At 49.0% G+C, this 18,961-nt stretch overlaps 1 protein-coding gene and 1 long non-coding RNA gene across 3 annotated transcripts in view; both read left to right on the top strand.

Annotated features, from left to right (window-relative positions):
* Positions 1 to 4: 4 nt before the first annotated feature.
* LOC146543747 (uncharacterized) lies at positions 5 to 10,802 on the top strand. Of its 2 annotated transcripts, XR_014885172.1 has the most exons (4): positions 5 to 142; positions 482 to 5,011; positions 5,525 to 9,160; positions 9,646 to 10,802. It is a non-coding gene; the product is annotated as an uncharacterized LOC146543747 (long non-coding RNA). The 2 variants fall into 2 exon arrangements; XR_014885173.1 differs by lacking the exons at positions 5,525 to 9,160; positions 9,646 to 10,802 and having other exon boundaries at positions 482 to 2,996; positions 3,916 to 5,453.
* A 1,102-nt stretch (positions 10,803 to 11,904) lies between these two features.
* The window catches only part of JAK1 (Janus kinase 1), a 55,060-nt gene continuing 48,003 nt past the window's right edge, over positions 11,905 to 18,961 (top strand). The window contains exon 1 of the mRNA XM_085231948.1: positions 11,905 to 12,075. The gene's annotated coding sequence lies outside the window, so the exon portion shown is untranslated. The remainder of the gene's footprint in view (positions 12,076 to 18,961) is intronic.

Genomic DNA, 18,961 nt, shown 5'->3' with positions numbered 1-18,961 from the left:
GCCGCCCGCCCCCGCGCCGCTCCGGAAGCGGCCGTCACATGGCCGCGCGGCGCTGCCATCAACACGCCAAGATGGCGGCCCTCACGCCGCCCGCCCGCCCGTGCTGCGTCACGCCGCCCCCGGCCCCGCCGCTCGCCCGCAGGTGGGTCCGGCCCGACCCCGCCGCCCGGCCCCGAGGGGACAACGCGGGGGAGGGGGAGACGCCCGTGCGGCGGGGCCGGGCGCGGCGCTCCCGCGCTGCGCACTGTTATTTTCCGAGCGGCGGTGTTTACGCGGGCGGGGCCTGCCGCGGGGTGCGGCCCGGCGAGGGGCCGGGGGCTCCGGAGGGCTGTGGGGGGATCCGGGCGTCCCGCCGCCCGCCCCGGGGCTCGGGGCGCGCGCTGTGGAGAGCGGCTTCGAGGGAAAGTTGTGAGTTGCCGCGGCTCCTCGCAGGATCGGGCTGTGTGCTCGCTGCCTTCTAACTGCTGTTTTCTGCCCTCAGATTTCCTCGCGGTTTGGCTGAAGTCGGGATGCGGAGCGCTTTCGTTCCGTCCCAGCGCACCGCAGCGGCCTCAGGTAGAGACCCGCGTGTGGGGAGGGCGGTGTGAGCCCACCGAGCTTTGGTGGGGCACCGCAGGACCCCCAGAGCTGCGAGTGGGGCCGGCCTGCAGGGCTGTCAGCAGGGAAAGGTGAAATGGGGCTGGGAACGAGCGCCTTTAAAAGCGTATGGAAACGTGAAGCACTTGAAGAAAATCCGTGGATGGAGACGTGTGCTGGGCTCTGAGCTCGTCAGGTTGTTATTTCGAAAGAAGGGAGGGCCCTTTAGATAATGACAGGGAGCTTAGCAGTGTGTTTGTGCACACCTGTTTGCTTCCAGCCTGTCTACGTGCAGCCTGACTGAGGCAATGTGGAGATGGGTGCGTGCTGCGGTCCGGGTTTCTGTTGGAGTAAGGGTGAGCTCCTCTCTGGAGAAAATGGCATCAGCGGTGAGCGTTGGTGCAATTGGAGTGGGATGGTCTTTGTGCCGGGGTGCTGGGGAGGGGCAGCTCACCTTTGCTGCCGTGCTTCTCCCTTCACACAGCGTAACAGCAGCTGCTGGAGCATGGGATGAAATCTTGGAGCTGATCAACTGTAGAACAGCAGTTCTTCTCTGATCACTTTGGCCTCTGAAATGTAGGATCCCTCTTTCTACTTTCATTCTGTTCAGCTGAAATCGGTAGTTTTACTGCTGGAGTAATAATGGTAACGTAAAAACATTTCAGAGTGAGAACAAATCGTTCATTTCTTGCTTCCCTTTCAGCAGCCGTGGCTGTATGTACAGGATTTCATAAGGTTGGTTTTTTAACAAAGTTTTGTTTGTTTTTCCTGCAGCAGCAGATGATGTAATGAATTACAATGGATGGTAAAGCTGCACGTTTTAGACTATATGTTTAAGTCATCTGTCACATCATCTGACATCAGCATTGCATAATCTGTCGACTATCCTCTTTTTATGTAATGTATGTTTGTAGTTTGTTTTAAAATGTACAAATATTTTTTTCCACTGCGTGCTTCTGCTCAGCTATTTCATATTTGACTCTCCGTTGCCCTCTTCAGTTAGAAACTTGTACGACACCATTTTGATAGCTGGGTCCATCTGAGCGCTACATCTTTCTCTTTTAGAAACAATCTCCGTGACATCTCTGGATGTGCCCCTTCCAGGTGAGTGGGCTGGTTACAGCGCTGACCCACATCTGGAGTTTCTGCCCTCTCCTGTTAGAAATACAGGGGCATCTTGTACTGATTAAGTCCATCATCATCATAAATGTAGCTTTTATAATATACTAGAAGCAAATTAATTATTAATACAGGTAGACAAAAGTTTAACTTGCCTGCAGTATACCTGTTTATTTTGCAATTTTATGTTTGGTTCTTACCACCTAAAAACACCAGCTGCATAGTGGAGCCTCTAGAGACTGTGGGCACCTCTTCTGCCTATTCCAGCTGCAGTCTCTCAGCACAGCTGGCTGCTTGCCGTTCGGTGCTACTCCATCAGACCCATCAGCAGGCACAGGAGCAGATATCTGCCATCCCAGCTCTCCGAGCACATGTGACCAGCTCTGATTAAGCCCAGCTGAATGTGTTCGCAGTGCTGTAAAATTCCACCACCCGCCAGACTGCTCTGCTGCCTGGGTGAGAGCCCGGCCCGCTCGGTGCAGTATGCAGCGTGGTCACAGTGTGGTGCTACCCTTGTACTCGTGCTGTCAGCAATCCCAGCCCTTAGCTGTTGCACGCAGTGTGGCACCATTAATTCACCTGGCCCTTGGCCAGGTGTACATGCTGTCTAGTTCATGGCATTCACCACTTGAGTAACAGAAAACAAATGCTGCCTTCGAGCTCCAATGAATTTAAGGAGGAGAGAGTAATGCCTTCACTCTCTCCAGCTTTATTTGTAAAAAGATAAGTTAATATTTCTCCCTTCAGTCTAGCATTGGTGAGTTGGATTTTTAAGGTCATTCAGCCAGAAGTTACAGTAGCACTGTGATCGTGATCATTTCTTGCACTGAAGCCTCAGATGCAAAGCACTTCTCTTAGATGTTCCTGAGCCTCTCACCTGGCAGCTAGGGAACCCATCAGGGTGATCTGAGGTTCTAAAACATGCAAGGGATGGGGAATGGAGGAAGCACCTGCTGAGCCTGGCAGCATTGCGGAGGGGCCACGATGACTGACAGGCTGCCCTGGCTCAGTTATCACAGTGCTGATGCTGTCTCTTGTAAAGGTACAGTACTGTGATAACTGAAGGATGGCAGCCATCTGAGCTTCAGAAGCCCTTGTCTGCAGCTGATGGATGGACATTTAGCACAGCATCCTGCTGAGGTGGGTGTCTTCATTCTAAACATACCCCTAATGTAAAAGTCAAGGTTTACTTGAATAAAGATTACACTTTATTGACAGCCTGCTTCTTAATCGACTGTTTTGGTGTGTGAGATCTTCCAGAAATGCTACGCTTGAGAAGCTTCAGAAATGATTCTGAAAGAGTGAGAAATGATTCTGGGAGGGTCCTGTGCAGGTTGGGAGTACTGGAGTGGGGAGGTGAGAAGGTGTGTGTTGTATACTTGGTACCGGAGGACAGGGAAACTACTCTGTAGATGTACACAAACTCCTTTTTAGATGCATTTTAATGCTGCTTGTTACAGACAGCATGGTTTTGGCTGACTAGTGCCCTAACTTGCTGTCTATACCCTCTGTGATGTGGATGTATACTCTGGGATGGAGCTCACAGTCTCTGATAAGTCCAGGACCGCACGGCTGCAAGAGGCTAGCAGTTGGGTTGTTACAGGCTGGGGTTTCCCTGCCTTGGTGACTGGAACTCTCAGGTAACTTCTGTCACAATTCCACTCAAATCTCTAGGAAAGGCTCTGGGGTTCTTGGCAGTGCTGCAGTCCCCACTCCTTGCCCTCGGGGCAGCAGCAAGCCTGGAGGAGCTGCAGCACTCTGCAGAGCTTGCTGTTTAGTCTTGAACTGGAGTTAAAACCAAGTTCTTTAACCCCACAGGATTTAGAGAGCTCTTCCTTCAGGGCTGGGTGATTCATAACTGCCCGGGCCTTGCCCTGTGCTTCCCTGCTGGGGAGGACGAGGATTGCCTCAGCCCACTGCCACTCAAGCAGCAATTACGTAGTTCATGTTTTCTCTGATCTTTACTGGAAGGTAACTCTGCCAGGCCATGCTGCCGGCTGTCTGTGCCACTGCCATAGAGCGTCATGCCAGCCTGCATCGTCCGAGCAGGGAAAATGATTGGTGCTGATAGCTGCTGGAATCTGCTTGTGGAGGAGGACTCTGTTGTACCAGATGCTGTGCAAATGATAAAAAGACATCCTGCTACCAAGAGTTAAAAGTTCTAGATAGATTAACATCTAAGCAGAGCCAACTCTCGACTTCCTTTCTGCCTCCTTCCAGAGCCTGAGAGGAGGAACCCCTGGCCCCAAAATGCAGAGCTGGTCACCTCCCCAGCAGCACCATGCCCTCATTGCCCTTTGTATGTCATGCTGCGCTCACTGCAGCGTGGAGCAGCTGGCTGGGGCTGGTCCTCTTCCCTGTGAGAAGCAAGATAACTGCCTAGGGGCAGACACACGTTTTGCTGCCTACCTGGTCTGAGGAATCAGGTTCCCTACCTGCCTAGCTTGGGATAGGATTCTGGAGTGATAAGCTACCTGGGCCGTTTAGTGGGACATCATAACTGCAGCATGCACCGAGTGTTGGTGAAAGAGCAAAACTGCCAGTTGAAATGACATGCCTCTGGGCTTCAGATTGTGATTCTCATTTCCTGTCAAAATAAGTACAGCTTTGAGTTCTGACACGGGACAGGAACTGAAAATGCTGTCTGTGCCTCAAAACAACACCTCTGTGATCAGATTTAATGGGAGCCTTTATCTCTCTCTAGCTTAGCAGACACAGAGTCCTTCTTTCCTGTAGCTTCCTACTGATATCATAATCGGACAGACATAAATACCCGTGGGTTTGCCATGTCTAAATATTGCCGCATGCAAACAGTGCAGCTCTCAAGTCCTTTTTGGCAGCGAAACGCTTCCTCCCACTAACTGTTAAAGCAAGATGTAAACAATGTGCATATAGTGACGTATCATAGCACTTTCTGCTCAGAAATAAGCCCTCCAAAGACGGTCCATTTTCTGATAAAATGTTTTGTAATGTACGCTTTTGATCCCAAGGAAAGCCCATTTTCTTGTGACATCTCAGCTGTCATTCTGGATGGATTTGTTCCACCCCAGTGGTTCTCAGGCTTTTTTAGCAGGAAAGTCCCTCTTCCCATCTGGAGGCTGTCGCTTTCCCACCCACGTTCTGCCTGAGAAGAACAGCAGTTCTGCTCCTGTGATATCTCCTCGGGGCTGTGATTCTGCAGACCAGAACAGCGGCGCTGCACCTGGCTCTCGTCCATCAGCCATCCTTTTAAGAGGAGAAGCAAGCTGCTACCTGCTGCTGACAGCAGTGGGATGAAAGGCATCCATTGTCTGCTAGCACTGAACCTTGGAACCAGGTGGAGCTTTTCCCATTTTTTTAAAAGATTTTTATTTGTTAATGTGACTTCTCTTACCATACAGCAGGAAGCATCAGTACCAAAAGATTTCATTTTGTTTATACTAAGAGGGAAAAGAATCCTTCCCAACAGAGTTCCAAGCACACTGTTGTTGTTCCAAAGTCCAGCAGTGTCACATATGAATCAGACACTGTTTTAGTTACTGTTCATTCAGACTGTCTCTGAGTAGTGCAGACCAACTCCACTTGAACTGTAGTCCAGGCCTTCTTGATGAAACGTTTTTTTAAATTAAGTAGCCTAATTACAATGTTTTGGTAACTGCAAGTCTCGGATGTACCAGAATGTAATGATGACAAACTTGGTTTTAGGTCAGGTCAAGCAGTTTCTGAATGTGAGCTTAGAAATGTTGGGCAAAGCAGAATAAATAAAGCAAGCTGATGAAGATTCTGGTGAAGTCTACTGGCTTGATGGGAAATGTGACTGGCTCAGCCCTGCTGTGTTATTTTTCTTCAGATCTAGAGGTATCATCTCAGCGTACCACCTCCATCAAATTCTCTGCTTTAGCTGCCTGCAAAGTTTCACGAGTGTGAGGAGAATTCAACATTCGTTGATTACAGATCTGCTCAGCTCAACAGTGGCAATATTTTCACTTTCTAGCATAAAATGGGATCGATGTGTTCAAGCTGTATTCCACTCCAGCTATTCCCAGCAGAGTGCTGTGATTACCTTCTTGCATCTGTTGCCAGGTAGGGGGGTCCTTTTCCACTTGGAGCAAACATGCGCAGTAACAGTGATGGCAGTGACATGTGCCTCTTACTGGGAAAAGAAGTCCCCAGCTGCCCTGTGTGACCATTTTTGGGGGTTGGACTCGATGATTTCTGGAGGTCCCTTCCAACCCCTACGATTCTGTGATTTTTCCCTTCTACATACAATATTTCTGCCTCTGTGTGTTACCTTCCTCGTGCTAAAACCGTCGTGTGGTGGGGAGGAATTTAGGTGCTGCTGAACGTTTTTGAGCTGAAACAAACCCTGGGTTTTTGACAGTATCGTGGTTCACAAAGGGAAACAGTGACTTTAATTGATATCTGATTGGGGACAGAACTCCGCAACAGGAACTGAGTGTTTCAGTGTGGTGTAATGTCAAAGTTACTGCTGTCGGTATGATAAAGTCCACACTGGGTGACTTGGTATCTAACTTGCTCTTCATTATATTTCTCAAGAATAAGAGAGGGCCATGGAGGAATGTGAATGAATATACTCTAATGCAAGGTCATGCGATTGTATTGTGCTAATATCACATTTCCTGGGACCAAACCCTGCTGGAGCCACAGGTGAGACCTTCTTTGACTCCAGCTTTGGCTCAGACACATGCTTTTCTTCAGATGATGAGTAAAATTCTGGTTCTGATCTCCATTTCCCCATTGACTTCAAGAGGATGAGGGCTGCACTTAGTCTTTTTTTTTAAGCTATGTGGGGATGTTCATCTGATAGTGGGAAAAGCCTCGTTCAACTGCAGCAGAAATTAGGTAAACAAGAGGTGTGACTTCTGGGTGTGACCTAGAGGTGGGCATGGCAGGGGGCCTCTTTCTGCCTAAATCCCTCAGGCAACCTCCAAACATAGAGATGTATGTGTTGGCACTGTGAGTTTCAACTTCAGAGCTAAAATAGCCCCTCCGTGGTACTTCTGGCAGTGGCTGGTGGGTACGTTGTTCCTGACTCCAGGCAAAAACACCTTGCTGTTAAGTCGAGTGCTTGTGTGGGGCTTGGGAGGGATGGAGAAGGCAGGTGGTTATCAGTGGCCCCACAGCTGCTGTTAGATTTCTCCCCATGGTGAGCCAGAGAGCTCGCTATTGACCAACCTCCATTTTAATTAACTCCAGAAGCTGGCAGAGTACACTGAATAATTCAAGAGAGACATGTTTAAACATTTGCACAAGCCTCAGATTCCTCCTGGCTAAAAATAAGCCTGTGAGAAAGAAAACGATTCTCATTCGAGGTGCCAGCAGATGGACAGCAGAGGCACAGGCCCCATCCCAACACCATCATGTCACTGCTCCCAGGAGAACATCGGCCATAGGGCTTATCCCCACTGCTGGGACCAGCCTGAGGGTGGTGCAAAGCAAAGATATGAACTCATAGATGCCTTCTGAGGTCAGCATTTTGGAGCACCTGAGCATAAGTAGTTTTCTCCACAGGGAGAGATCTGTGCCTTTCCCACCATAGCTGAACACCAATGGGCAGAGCCAAGTGTGCCAGGCTCCATTCTGATGTTCTACTGAGTGCCTGAGATTGCTTGCCAGTTCAGTGCATTTCATGTATAAAATATATTGGCTTCGTGTCCCCAGGGTGACAAAAAATGTAATGAGTTCTTTTTTGGAAAAACTTCCATCGTGTGCAGAACGACAGCTTCTCAGGGCAGCGTGTGATGCTGCCCCACCAGCAGCCAAAGCCTCACTGCATTCTGGGGTTAGATGCAATGCTCCAGGGGACTCTAGAAATTAAAGCTCCCAGAGGTTATTGTTAACGAAACCTAATTAAATTTGGATGTAAATGTAGCGTGCTGTTGCATTTGCATCTAGCTTTTGATGGTTTACATGTTTGTGCATTATATAAGCAAGCATATATACTTGTAAGCATGCAAACAAGCATCTGTGTGTGAACAAGTGCTTCTTACTCTGGTGGTGTGACTGCAGTGTGCCAGCACCTAACTCACAGAATCACAGAATGGCCTGGGTTGCAAAGGCCCACAGTGCTCATCAGTCCCAACCCCCTGCTGTGTGCAGGTCACCAACCAGCAGCCCAGGCTGCCCAGAGCCACATCCAGCCTGGCCTTGAATGCCTGCAGGGCTGGGGCATCCACAGCCTCCTTGGGCAACCTGTTCCAGTGCCTCACCACCTCTGGGGGAAAATCATCCCTTTGGAGATGGCCATGCTGGGACATAGAGATCTGAAGGAATCTCTTCTCCCCAAACTGAGACTATTAGAAACCCTAGTTAGCTTGATAAATAACAAAAAAGAAGGAGGTTGAGGACTACACTTAGAAGTTGTTAATGATGAAGAAACAATTCACACATTCCATTTGTCTCAAAATAAATCCTCTCTTGTTTTCCAAGCAGAGACAAGTGCTCTGTAAGCAGTGTCGCAGTCACTTTTTTGCTCGTGTTATGTGAGCACAGGAAGTTTCAGATAAATTCAGCAGCAGATCAGATGAAAGGACTTATACGCTCACATATCTATTTATACAGCCCCCCTGGCAAGTCGCAGCCCATCGCTGCAGTGCTGGGGGGCCTCACGCTCTTCAAGGTATTGCACAGCCATGTTGGGTGGCACTTTATGGGAGACTTTGCAGGCAGGACGTATTTCTTTTGGGAAAAAAAAAATAGAATTACTTTTAAAGCAAATTGTCATTTGAACAGCACTGAACATAGCCTGATGCTCTGCAGAAGCACGCAAGAGCACGGATGATTATTCTTGGACTACTTTGTAGTACCATTGCAATGTAAGAATCATTGAAAGGCAGCAGCCCATTTTCCACCTTGCACAGCTCCTGTGACTTCACGGCCTCCTCCTGATGTTCACCAGCACACAGGAGAAGAACCAGGCCTTAGACATACTGCCAAGAAACAGACTGCTGACAGACTGAGACCACTTAGATGGTGTTAAATCACATTTATGGAAAGGTCCAGTCAATTCCAAGCTGACGGCGTCTGTGATTTAAAGCACTTTACCGTACGCAGGGCCACTTGCTGTAGTTTGAAATGTCATGAAAGCAAAAAGAAAAAAAAAAAAAAGCTTTTAAAACGTTTATACTGTTTGAAATCATGTGAAAAACTTCACCTTTTCTAAAGAAAACTGATGACAAGGTGAAGTTTGACTTCTGAAAACTTGGAAATTGAACTGCATAACAGGCAAGTGAAGGGGAAATTTGTATGTAGCTGCCTGCCCTCTTCTGTAAGAAATAATTTGTTTGAATTTCATTTGATTTTTAATTCACAAATACCAAGAAAGAACAGCCCTGTTATCTGTATTTTACTATATTTTTTTTCTTGGAGGACGTCAGTGCTTCCTGGAAACTGCAAAATAAAGAAATAAGGAGCTACTTAGTGATTCTTCTGACCTGTCACTCCAACCCAGCACAGTACTTACAGGGTGAGGAAAAATTGCTTTGCTTCAAAGGCCTTTTCTGCAGCTCTCTGCAAGTCTGTTCTCTTTATAGACGTGAAAGCTACAAATACATGTGATTGCTTCCACAAAGAAAACGACTTGAAATGTTTTAATACAAAATTACATCATTCTCATAGGATGGTATGCTGTGGTGAATGCAGGCTGGAGGGTTGGAGCATTCAGCCTGCTTTCCCAAGGAAATAGGTTTCTGAAACTGCTGTCGGTCTGTCTGTCTGTCTGTCCTCACTGTTGACTTTTTAACTTGACAGTCACTTCCAGTCAGCTTAGCAGCAAGAGAGAGGTGTCGAAATACTAAATTCCTAAAGATTTTTATAAGGTTGATAGCTGGAAAGAGCAGAGAGATGGAAATCGGTGCTGCTCCACTGTGGAAGATGGGCAGCGCTGTTGTTGCGTTTGGGGGTGGGCTGGAAATCCTGCCGTCATTAACATAATTTTGGATTAATTTCTAGAAGCACGTTGATTTCACTCCAGTTAGGACATCACAGAACAGTCAGTAGAAATCAAAAGACAACACTGTCTTGAAACTAAGGAGAAAAAGTGGAAAACTCACGTTGCAGGCAAAGACTAAAGACACGATTTCTACAAGGCTCCAAGTGCCACAGGACCCCGGCTCTGTGTGTTAAATGCACGTGTGTGAGCACACAAGAATTAAATTCTCACTGAAGGATTTGGCTCTTGGGTGCCTGGGTCATCCCTGGGCATGGGCTCAGGCTTTGGGTGCTCATTCAGACAGTGGCAGAGGTAAAGCTGCTGTCTGAGCTGTGGCCACTGAAAGCAGCCCCAGACTAAGCCCCTTACGCAATCCTTCCGTCACAGCCACCTCCTCAGCTTTGGTTTGATTTGTAGCTCTGAGCTGGATTTAAGGACATTTGCAACATCAACAACTGTGCTAGGAAACGAGTCTTGAATGTGAAGCATAACTAATACTGATCTGGTATGGAAACCCACCACGGAAACTGATCATGCAAGGCGAAGCCATGGAGAGGACTAACAAGAGTGGAAGCAAACAAGAGTGGAGTGCAGCCCCAGTGGGCAGAACAGGAGAGCAAGGAAAGGTCGGGGCTTTCTGAGAGTCACAGCACAGCTGCACAAGGTGCCAATTGCAGTCACAGGTTTGATCTCTTTCCCTCCAACCTCAGCAAAATGGGTGAGACTGACACTTTGTGCAGAGCGCTCATAACGCAGAACCAGTGATGCCCCATGGCAGGGGAAGATGAACGCCCTGCAATGTAATCAAAACTGCTTCCCTGCAGCTCTGAAAGCAGGGCTGGGGAATGACCAGCTTGATTCCTCTGTGAGAGGGGAAAACAATGAACAATTATCTATCTATAGTTCGTAAACTACGACAACACGGACACACGTTTGTGCTGTCACGTGCAATCAGCCCCCCCACATGGCACCGGGGTGGGAGATTAGCAAGGAGATAAGGCTGGAGGATCAGGACAGCCCAAGTGTGAGGCAGGCAGGCTGGGAGCAATATGTGTCTGTGTATGAACAGCCCACAGCAGCTGGGCATTGCACACCCATGTGCTGCGGGTGCATGAGAAGACTGACAAAAAGATGCTATCAGTGTGCTCTGATTAAACTGACGTGAATTACATGAAACTGCCATTGTGTCGGAAGCTGTCACATTTGCCAGGGCTAGCTTCTTTTATTTTTTTGACGCATTATTTGTCTGTTAGGATCATTCTCCCAAAGCGCGACAGTGGATTGATTCTTCTCCCAGAAGATTATGCCAAATATGTGTGTGCACATGGGAAGGGAGAATCGTTCTCTTACTGACATGACTTCCATTCGCACCATTTCCTGTGAGTTTGAGAGTCTGAAACCACAACGAAGAAGCCCATTTCTTTTCTGTGCAGAGAGGAGAAAGGTGTGCAAACACCGAAACACTGAAACGCTGGAACAGTGTGTCTGCATGTCTGTGCGGAGATAGGGATGGGTTTTAGAGCTTAGACACACACAGATCCTACGCCATAACTGGGAGATATGGAGCTCCAAGAGTGCAGGCAGGCTCTGCTTTGGGCCTTTCAGTTGGGATTAGGGAAGAAACATGCAAAGCTGAGATGGAAGCCAGTCCATCCTGAGGCTGAGCAGTGCCAAACGGGTTGACTGTTAGGAGAAATGTCTTCTCCAGAGCACGGTGAGGCACCGGCACACCTGCAGGTGTTCCAGAGCTGTGGGGATGTGGCACTGAGAGATGTGGGCAGTGGGCCACGTGGATGTCAGGGGGAAATTCTTTTACAGAGAGTGGTGAGGTTCTGGAACAGCTGCCCAGAGAGGCTGTGGATGCCCCATCCATCCCTGGAGGTGTTCAAGGCCAGATTGGATGGGGCCCTGGGCAGCCTGGTCTAGTATTAAATGTGGAGCTTGGTGACCCTGCATGTGCCGAGGGGGGGTTGGAGATTCATCATCCTTTAGGTCCCTTCCAACCCTGTGATTCTGTGGGCGCTGGGATGTAGGCTGGCGTTGGGCTAGGGGCGCTTGGAGGGCTTCCCCAGTCTCAATGATTCTGAGGTTCTGTCACTAAACTCAAACCAGTATGCAGCTCCACGTTACCCTCCGGCTTTACTCAGCCTCGTGCCGTGCCGTGCCGCGCAGCAGCCCCGTCCCGGTCCCCCGGGCAGCAAATGGCGGCACAGGGCCGCATTCCCCCCTCCGGCTCCGCTGTGGGAGGCGGGCACAGCCACGCACCGCCCCCGGGCGGGCTCAGCCCGGCGCATGCTCCGCGGGCGGTCCTCCGCCGCCGTGCCGGACCGCCGCCCTACTGCTGCCGAGCTGTGCGGGCTCCGGTCTCGCTGACCCCGGGCCGCGCCGTCCCCCGGCCCGTTGGGGCGAGCGGCTGAGGGGCACGGCCGCCCGAGGGGCGACGGCAAGCGGTGAGTAGAGCCGGAGGGGGATCCGCGGGCCTCGGTGGAGGAGGAGAAGGAGGAGGTGGAGGTGGAGGTGGAGGTGGAAGAGGTGGAGATGGAAGTGGAGGGGCGGCGGGCAGCGGCTTTTCCCCCGCGGGGGTGCCGGGAGATGGCGGCCGGCGGCGGGGCGGCGCGGGGTTCCCCTGGAGCACCTTCAGGGCGGCCGGGCAGAGGGGGGGGCGGCCGAGGGTGGGGTGGGGGAGGGGAGCGGGGGTTGGTTCCGCAGGGTTCGGCCCCGCGGGGTTCGGCCCCGCTGCACGAGCTGCGTTGGAGCGGTGGAGGAAGTGGTGCGGTGTTGGGAGAGGAGCGGATGGGGTGAACTCGGCGCCGGGGCTGAGCGCTGAGTCAAGCTGAAAATAGCCGGGTGCTCCTCCTGCTCGGATCCCCCCGAGCTCACGTTGGGACTCGGAGCGGAGTTCCCCGGAGATATCCCTGCGTTACGCTTCTGTGCGAGCTCAGGGCTTGGGCCGGCAAATCCGGGCCGGCTATCGGTCTAGCTCCCGTGCCGGAGGTAGAGGCGCTTCTTGGACGTCTGTCAAACCCCTCCCCGCGGTGCTCCTTCCCCGCCGTCCCGCTGTGTGTCTGTGTGGTTCGGGCCGTCCCGTTGAGTTGGGGATTGTAAAAAGACGTGTGGGGAGCTCTTGTACAGGGAGAACCGGGAAATAAGGGTCCGAATGCCAACCCCACCGCTGGGCCATTCGTGTTGGTAGCAGAAGTGGTGGGGGGAGAGGCCAGGCCCAGCTTTGCTGAAATAAACCTCGTGTCCCTGCTGCAAATAAGGCTCTGGGTGCTGTGGGGAGCAGGGCTCTGCTTGGGGGCTGGAGCACGTTGTGTGCGGGGGGCTGGGAGTCCTCCCAACTTGCATCACTGCTTATATTTAACTCCAGTCGGCCCGTTTAACTCTTGCTGGGAGGCGATGCTCAGAGATGTCTGGAGCAAAATGCGTGCGTGCTGGTGCTGCTTTGATCAGCAGAGCAGGAGATAGCTGCTGGGTTCTGTTTTGCCCATATATGAGGAGCGGTAGGCGTTTCCTTCTGCCACTTGTTTTTAAGACGTGCAGGAAGTTGCACCTTGATCTGAGTCTGTGCTAGGTGACACTGTGGGTGTCAAAGCACAGGTGCTTTGAAACAGAGTGGGCTGAGGGCAAGTTCTTTACTGTGAGAGTGGTGAGGTGCTGGAACAGCTGCCCAAAGAGGCTGTGGATGCCCCGTCCATCCCTAGAGGTTTTCAAGGCCAGGTTGGATGGGGCCCTGGGCAGCCTGGGCTGCTCTGAAATGTGGAGGTTGGTGACCCTGCATGTGGCAGGGGGATTGGAGATCCATGACCCTTGAGGCCTCTTCCAACCCGGGCCATTTTGTGTGATTCTGTGAGGGCATGATGCTCTGAGCAACCAGCAGGTTGGAGCAGGCCCATGCTGGAGTGTCTGGTGCTAAAAGCGAGCAAACACAGGCAGATTTTATGCTTTTCTAAATATACTTGCAGCGATTTGGTTCTGTTTGAATATCTTGCTTGTCTACGTGTCTGCAAGCTGTTTGCCCCATAGCCCAGTGGAACAGAGCACATACTGTGCTTGTGCAGAGCAAAGCTGCAAGAGTTTGACCTTTGGGAATGGTTAGGTGAAAAACTTGTTTAAAAAAAAAAAAGATTGGGTCTGGATTTGTTCTAGAATATAAACATGGAGCTGGAATAAATCTGAGCTCATTAACTTCTGGAAGTCTCTGTTCTGTGAAAATCTTTTGAACTGGCCTTTTTGAGAAGCAGGTTGTGTAAATCTAGAACTGTTTGGGAACATGCTCTTTCTGCATGTTCACATTGACTTATCTGCTGTGTAAATTTAGGAAAAATGAGAAGCAAAACCCGGAGAGAACATCTGATACAAATCTTTGGAAAGCAACCTGCACCAGTTGCAGAGCAAACGGTGAACTGTACCTGAGTGCTCAGTGGTAAAACCAGCATTCCTTTTCACCTCATTTTTTTTTTTCTTAGAGTTCACAGTTTAAAATTAATTTAACTTTACCTCATGTCTGGAGGGACTGGAGGTAATCCAGGCCTCTTGGCTGGAGGAGTAAGCGCTATGAGTAGGGTAAGTTTAGACTAACTCTTCTCTAGTGGTTCAGTCTTGCAGATAAACACCCAAATCCACAGAAGCCAGCTTCCTTTTTTGTGCAGAGGGGCAAAACTTTTGAGTGTTCTCTGGCAGCATCTTGCCGTGACGTGTGCTGTTGCAGGCAGGAGGGTTTCACAAACTCTTCCTACCCTGTTCCTCCCCATCCTCCTTTGGCTCTCAGTTTTCCCCTGCAGACCCAGCCTTGGGTTTCCTGGCACCTGGCAGCTGCTCGCAGCGGTAGGAGGAAGAGCTTCCAGATACAGCACGAAGCCAAATGGAGAACCCTCAACTGGGTGATGTGTTGGGCATCAGTTGCACAAGGAAGAGCTGTGTTTACATGGAGAGGAAGGCGTTCGAGTTGTTTTAAGAAGTTAAAACTTCTATAGATGTAAACAAACCCTTGAGACTGGATTGTATTTAGATGTGAAAAGGGTCGTTAACAGAACCCATAAACCAGAGAACGTGATAAGAAACGGGGGTGTGGGCAGAAGGCTGTTTGGTCTTGGTTCCTGACTCATCTCTTGTACAGCAGGAGCTAAAAATGATCCAGAATCAAACATTTTGTTATAAATTGGCAATATGCAATTTGCTCTTTTGTAGTCTGACAGTTTGTAGCTTTCTTACCGATGGGGCATTGTTCCTGTAAATGCACTCACAGTCTCTAAAGCACTTAAGATGCAATTGGATTTCAGGTATTGATAATGGCCGACACTTGCCAAACTGACAGAAAATGGCTTTTACTGTTCAGCACGAGATTCTGTCAGCCTGCCTTCTGCAAGGAAAGCTTTTTCAAGGGCTCGTAGTGCTCACTTTGCAGGTTGGAGGAAACAAAAAATGCTGGCACCTCATCAAGGAGGAAAGTGTATCATTTTGGAGTGTCTGGCAGCTAAATTGTTGCATTAAGCTATTGCTATGGTGTCAGCAAAGAGCTCTACTTACGCTGCTCAGCATTTTGTTTTTCTCGTTCACCTGATCCTTCGGAAGTACCGAGACAGCATCGAAAAGTACTCGTTACTCAGGGTGGCCTAGGGAGGTAATATTGTTTTTCCTGGGCAAGCTGGTTGTATTTTCATACAATCATTTTCATACAATCATAGCATGGCCTGGGTTGCAAAGGCCCACAGTGCTCATCAGTTCCAACCCCCTGCTGTGTGCAGGTCACCAACCAGCAGCCCAGGCTGCCCAGAGCCATCCAGCCTGGCCTTGAATGCCTGCGTGGATGGGGCATCCACAGCCTCCTTGGGCAACCTGTAACCTGCATCCTTAGGCACAGTTGAAATTAAAACAAGGGACTGGGAACCCACCCAAGGCTCTAATATTTCACTGTACGCTTATCCACCCCATTCTCATCTCCCTAAGCCTTCCCATCTTCTCCCTGTGAGCTCTCTTCCAGGAGCTCAGCAACTTGATGTTTCCCTCTCCTTAGTTCAATGCACGTCCTGAACTTTTCAGTTAACTCTCTGTTTTCAGCCCTTCCTTTATTTCCTATTTTTTCTCTCTCACATCACACAAGGGAGGAAAAAAATAAAAAGCTAACCAAAAAACATGTGCGGCGGTTATTTCAAAACAGTGAGTATTAATAACCATCATCACATAACACACGCAGAGACCTTTGTTTTGCTATTGATATCAAAAGGATGGCAAACGGTAATTCAGGAATTATACAGCATGTGAGAGATGCAGACTATGCTTTTCATGTACGAAGCTGCTCTTTCTATTACTTACATCATTCAGGGGGAAAAAGAAAATCAATAATTCCTGCCAGAAAACCTGTTTGAAGGTTTACAAGGCCTTCAGCTTCTCTCCTCATAGCAATTAACTTCTCAGGACCTGCTCCTTAAAAATTCACCTGTTCTAAACCAGCCAGGATGATACAACCACTACACTCTGTTTTCTACTTCCCCCCCCCCCTCCAATGTGAACCAGCAGAAAATCACCCAGAGGGTGGTGAGGCACTGGAACAGGTTGCCCAAGGAGGCTGTGGATGCCCCCTTCCTGCAGGCATTCAAGGCCAGGCTGGATGTGGCTCTGGGCAGCCTGGGCTGCTGGTTGGTGACCTGCACACAGCAGGGGGTTGGAACTGATGAGCACTGTGGGCCTTTGCAACCCAGGCCATTCTGTGATTCCATGATAATTCTAACATTGGCTAAGCAGCCTGTTTGTTCCCACAATACGTTTCTGCCCCAGACTAGCATGGGTATGCTGAATTCCTTCTTCATATATTGAGGTAATATTGACTCTTGTTGTCAAAATTCCTGTCCAACAGTAATTGCTGCCATTGAATTATCTCCCAGGTGGTATGGCAAGCAAAGATCCTTGCAGATCAAAGTATTGAATGTCTTCCAGCTGTAAATAAAGGAGGACTGGTACAGAGGTTTGTCATTTCCTCCTGTGAAATGACCTGCTGGTTTGTTATAAACCATGATTCTGGAGGCGGCTGCTGCTCCAGCAGAGGCCTCTGCCTCAGGCAGTGCTCAGCACTGCTCTTATGCTGCACCTGAGATGGAGAGGGCAGCTCTGCCCAGCTCTGGGACTGCTGTGCATACACAGGTGCTTGCAGGCTGAGACAAAGAACTTGAAACCTGCTGGCCTTTGGAGTTCCAGACCTCCTGCATCATGATTTCTGTACGGAGTTGGATCACTGTTAGTGCAACACTTGGGCGAGGATACAGCAACTCACTTTGAAATATTAAAAAATGCTCTTTGCTCCTAAGCAAGCCTTTTACTGCCTTAATTAAGGAGGATGGAGCAGACCAAGATATTGCATCTGCAGCTTGGGCAGGGGAGGGAGTGATGGGGAGCACTGTGAGAAATGTGTTTGTGTGTTGATTCAGTTCTTCAGGAAATGAATTTGGCAGGCCCAAATTTTATACCCGTTTTGAGACAGTAGGAGCACAAAGCAATATATTAAACAAAACAAACCTCATAGGCCTTGGCACTTGTGCAGTCTAAACAGCTTCCTGTTGCCTGCCATCCACACATACCCATCTGCTCACTGCTCTGGATTTTATCACTGTTTAATACTTTCAAACCAAGTTTTTGGCTTTTGATAGTGCTGTATTACTTTGTGGGGCATTAATTATTTAAGAGAAAGGAGGAAAAAGGTACCAACAAGTTCAAGTGTTGCATTAGACTTACGCTTTTATATAGAAACCTGCTGGTTTGCGTGGTGGGTCTTTTCTTGTTGGGTTTAATTTTGTTGTTATTGACCCATGAATGTCAGCGTCTGTCACATCAGAAATTGATGGTCTCCTGTGTGGAAAGGAAGTCTCAGTTCTGAGACTTGATTGAGAACACTTAAAAGTTGGCATTTGCAGTTTACAGCTCACACCATGGTTTTCTTGTACACTCTTTCATGTTTACTGAAGATGCACAAGGCATAACCTTTCACTTCCTGAGTGCTTCTGTATTTCACTTTTCCTCAGAGCATGGCAAAACAGCTAATAATAATTTTGAAATTGTCTGAGCCCATGTATTTAGAGAGTTTAAAAGTTCAAAAGAAACCAGATGGGTAAGTTGGCAAGTCTGACCTGTGTGCACCTGCTTCTCCTGTCCTCCTTACATCTCCCTGACGTGCGCTGGAGCTCTCTGCTCCATGAGGTATCTGTTCCTCCAAAAAAAAAAACAACGTCCAATTCACCTTTTTGGTTTGTTTGTTTTTTTTTTTTTTTTGCTTTTTCCTCCCACTGATTCATTGCATTTCTATCAAATTATTATTATTTTTTTTCTTATTTGAATCTCCTGCCCTTACTTCTTATTCTCATTTTTCCACTTGAGAGCCATTTGGGATCGATGGCTTTCTTCCCACTGATAGTACTTGCAGTAGGGCAGTCCTAAGTTACCAAGCAGATTTCCTGGTGATTACATCTTGCTGTGGGAAATCTTGTTTTCTGCTCGTTTGGATGCCTTTTCAGTATGTGCATAAAGAGCATCAAGTGCCGTGGCCATCTCACTGGGAATTCCAACTCTGCTAATTTGCTGCTTTGCTCCTGCTGTGTTTTATACTGGATTTAGAGATCTACATTTGGCTGCGTTGGCTGATGGTGCTGTCTTTTGGTTTCAATTGCCCCTTCTGCTGTTTTGGTGACTCTAGCTAAGCAATGGGTGCTAATAGCAGCCTGAGAGTGAACACCCCCCAACACCTCAACCCCCTTTTTACTTCCCTAGAGGAAACTTCAAGTAGTTGTTTTTCCCCCTTTAATCCAGTCTTTTCTCCTCAGAGTCTGTGGCATTCTGTACATCAGGGACTTAAACTGAAGGAAGAGAAAGGTACAGCTGACAGTTTTGTTGCAGTAATGGCTGCAGTTCCAGAATTCAACACTTGCTGCCTTCCACCATGTCCAAAGCTGGAGTAGTTGGAGTTGGTTTGCTCTTAGAGCCGACTACAGGTGCTAGTGGCCACCACCTGAAGTAGTCAGATGCCCTCATGACTTGTAACTGGTTTTCTATTAGAAACATCTGTGCCTTGTTTGGCTAGATAGTGGCTTAAATATGTTTCAGCTGACTTGCTGATTGCGTTTTACAAAGTCTCTTAGCTCTATCTTTTAAGAGACAGGCGGTAGTGAAGAGTTGATCCAGCTGTGAAGTGATGGTGGGTCAGAGCAAACGAGCCTTTTTGATCCCTGTTGGTTTGTAGAGTTGTGGCTGCTCTTTGCCAAGAAAACTTCTGTTGGTGCTGCGTATCGTTGCCCTCGTGGAAGATACAGGTGGGTTTTTTGATGGTTCAGAACAAGCCCCAGGTAGCCT

This window comes from Meleagris gallopavo, chromosome 10 (genome assembly GCF_905368555.1).
Source record: "Meleagris gallopavo chromosome 10, MGAL_WU_HG_1.1, whole genome shotgun sequence".
Taxonomy (NCBI): Eukaryota; Metazoa; Chordata; class Aves; order Galliformes; family Phasianidae; genus Meleagris; species Meleagris gallopavo.
Note: the sequence above shows the minus strand (reverse complement) of the source record. Positions and strands in the feature narration are given on the sequence as shown.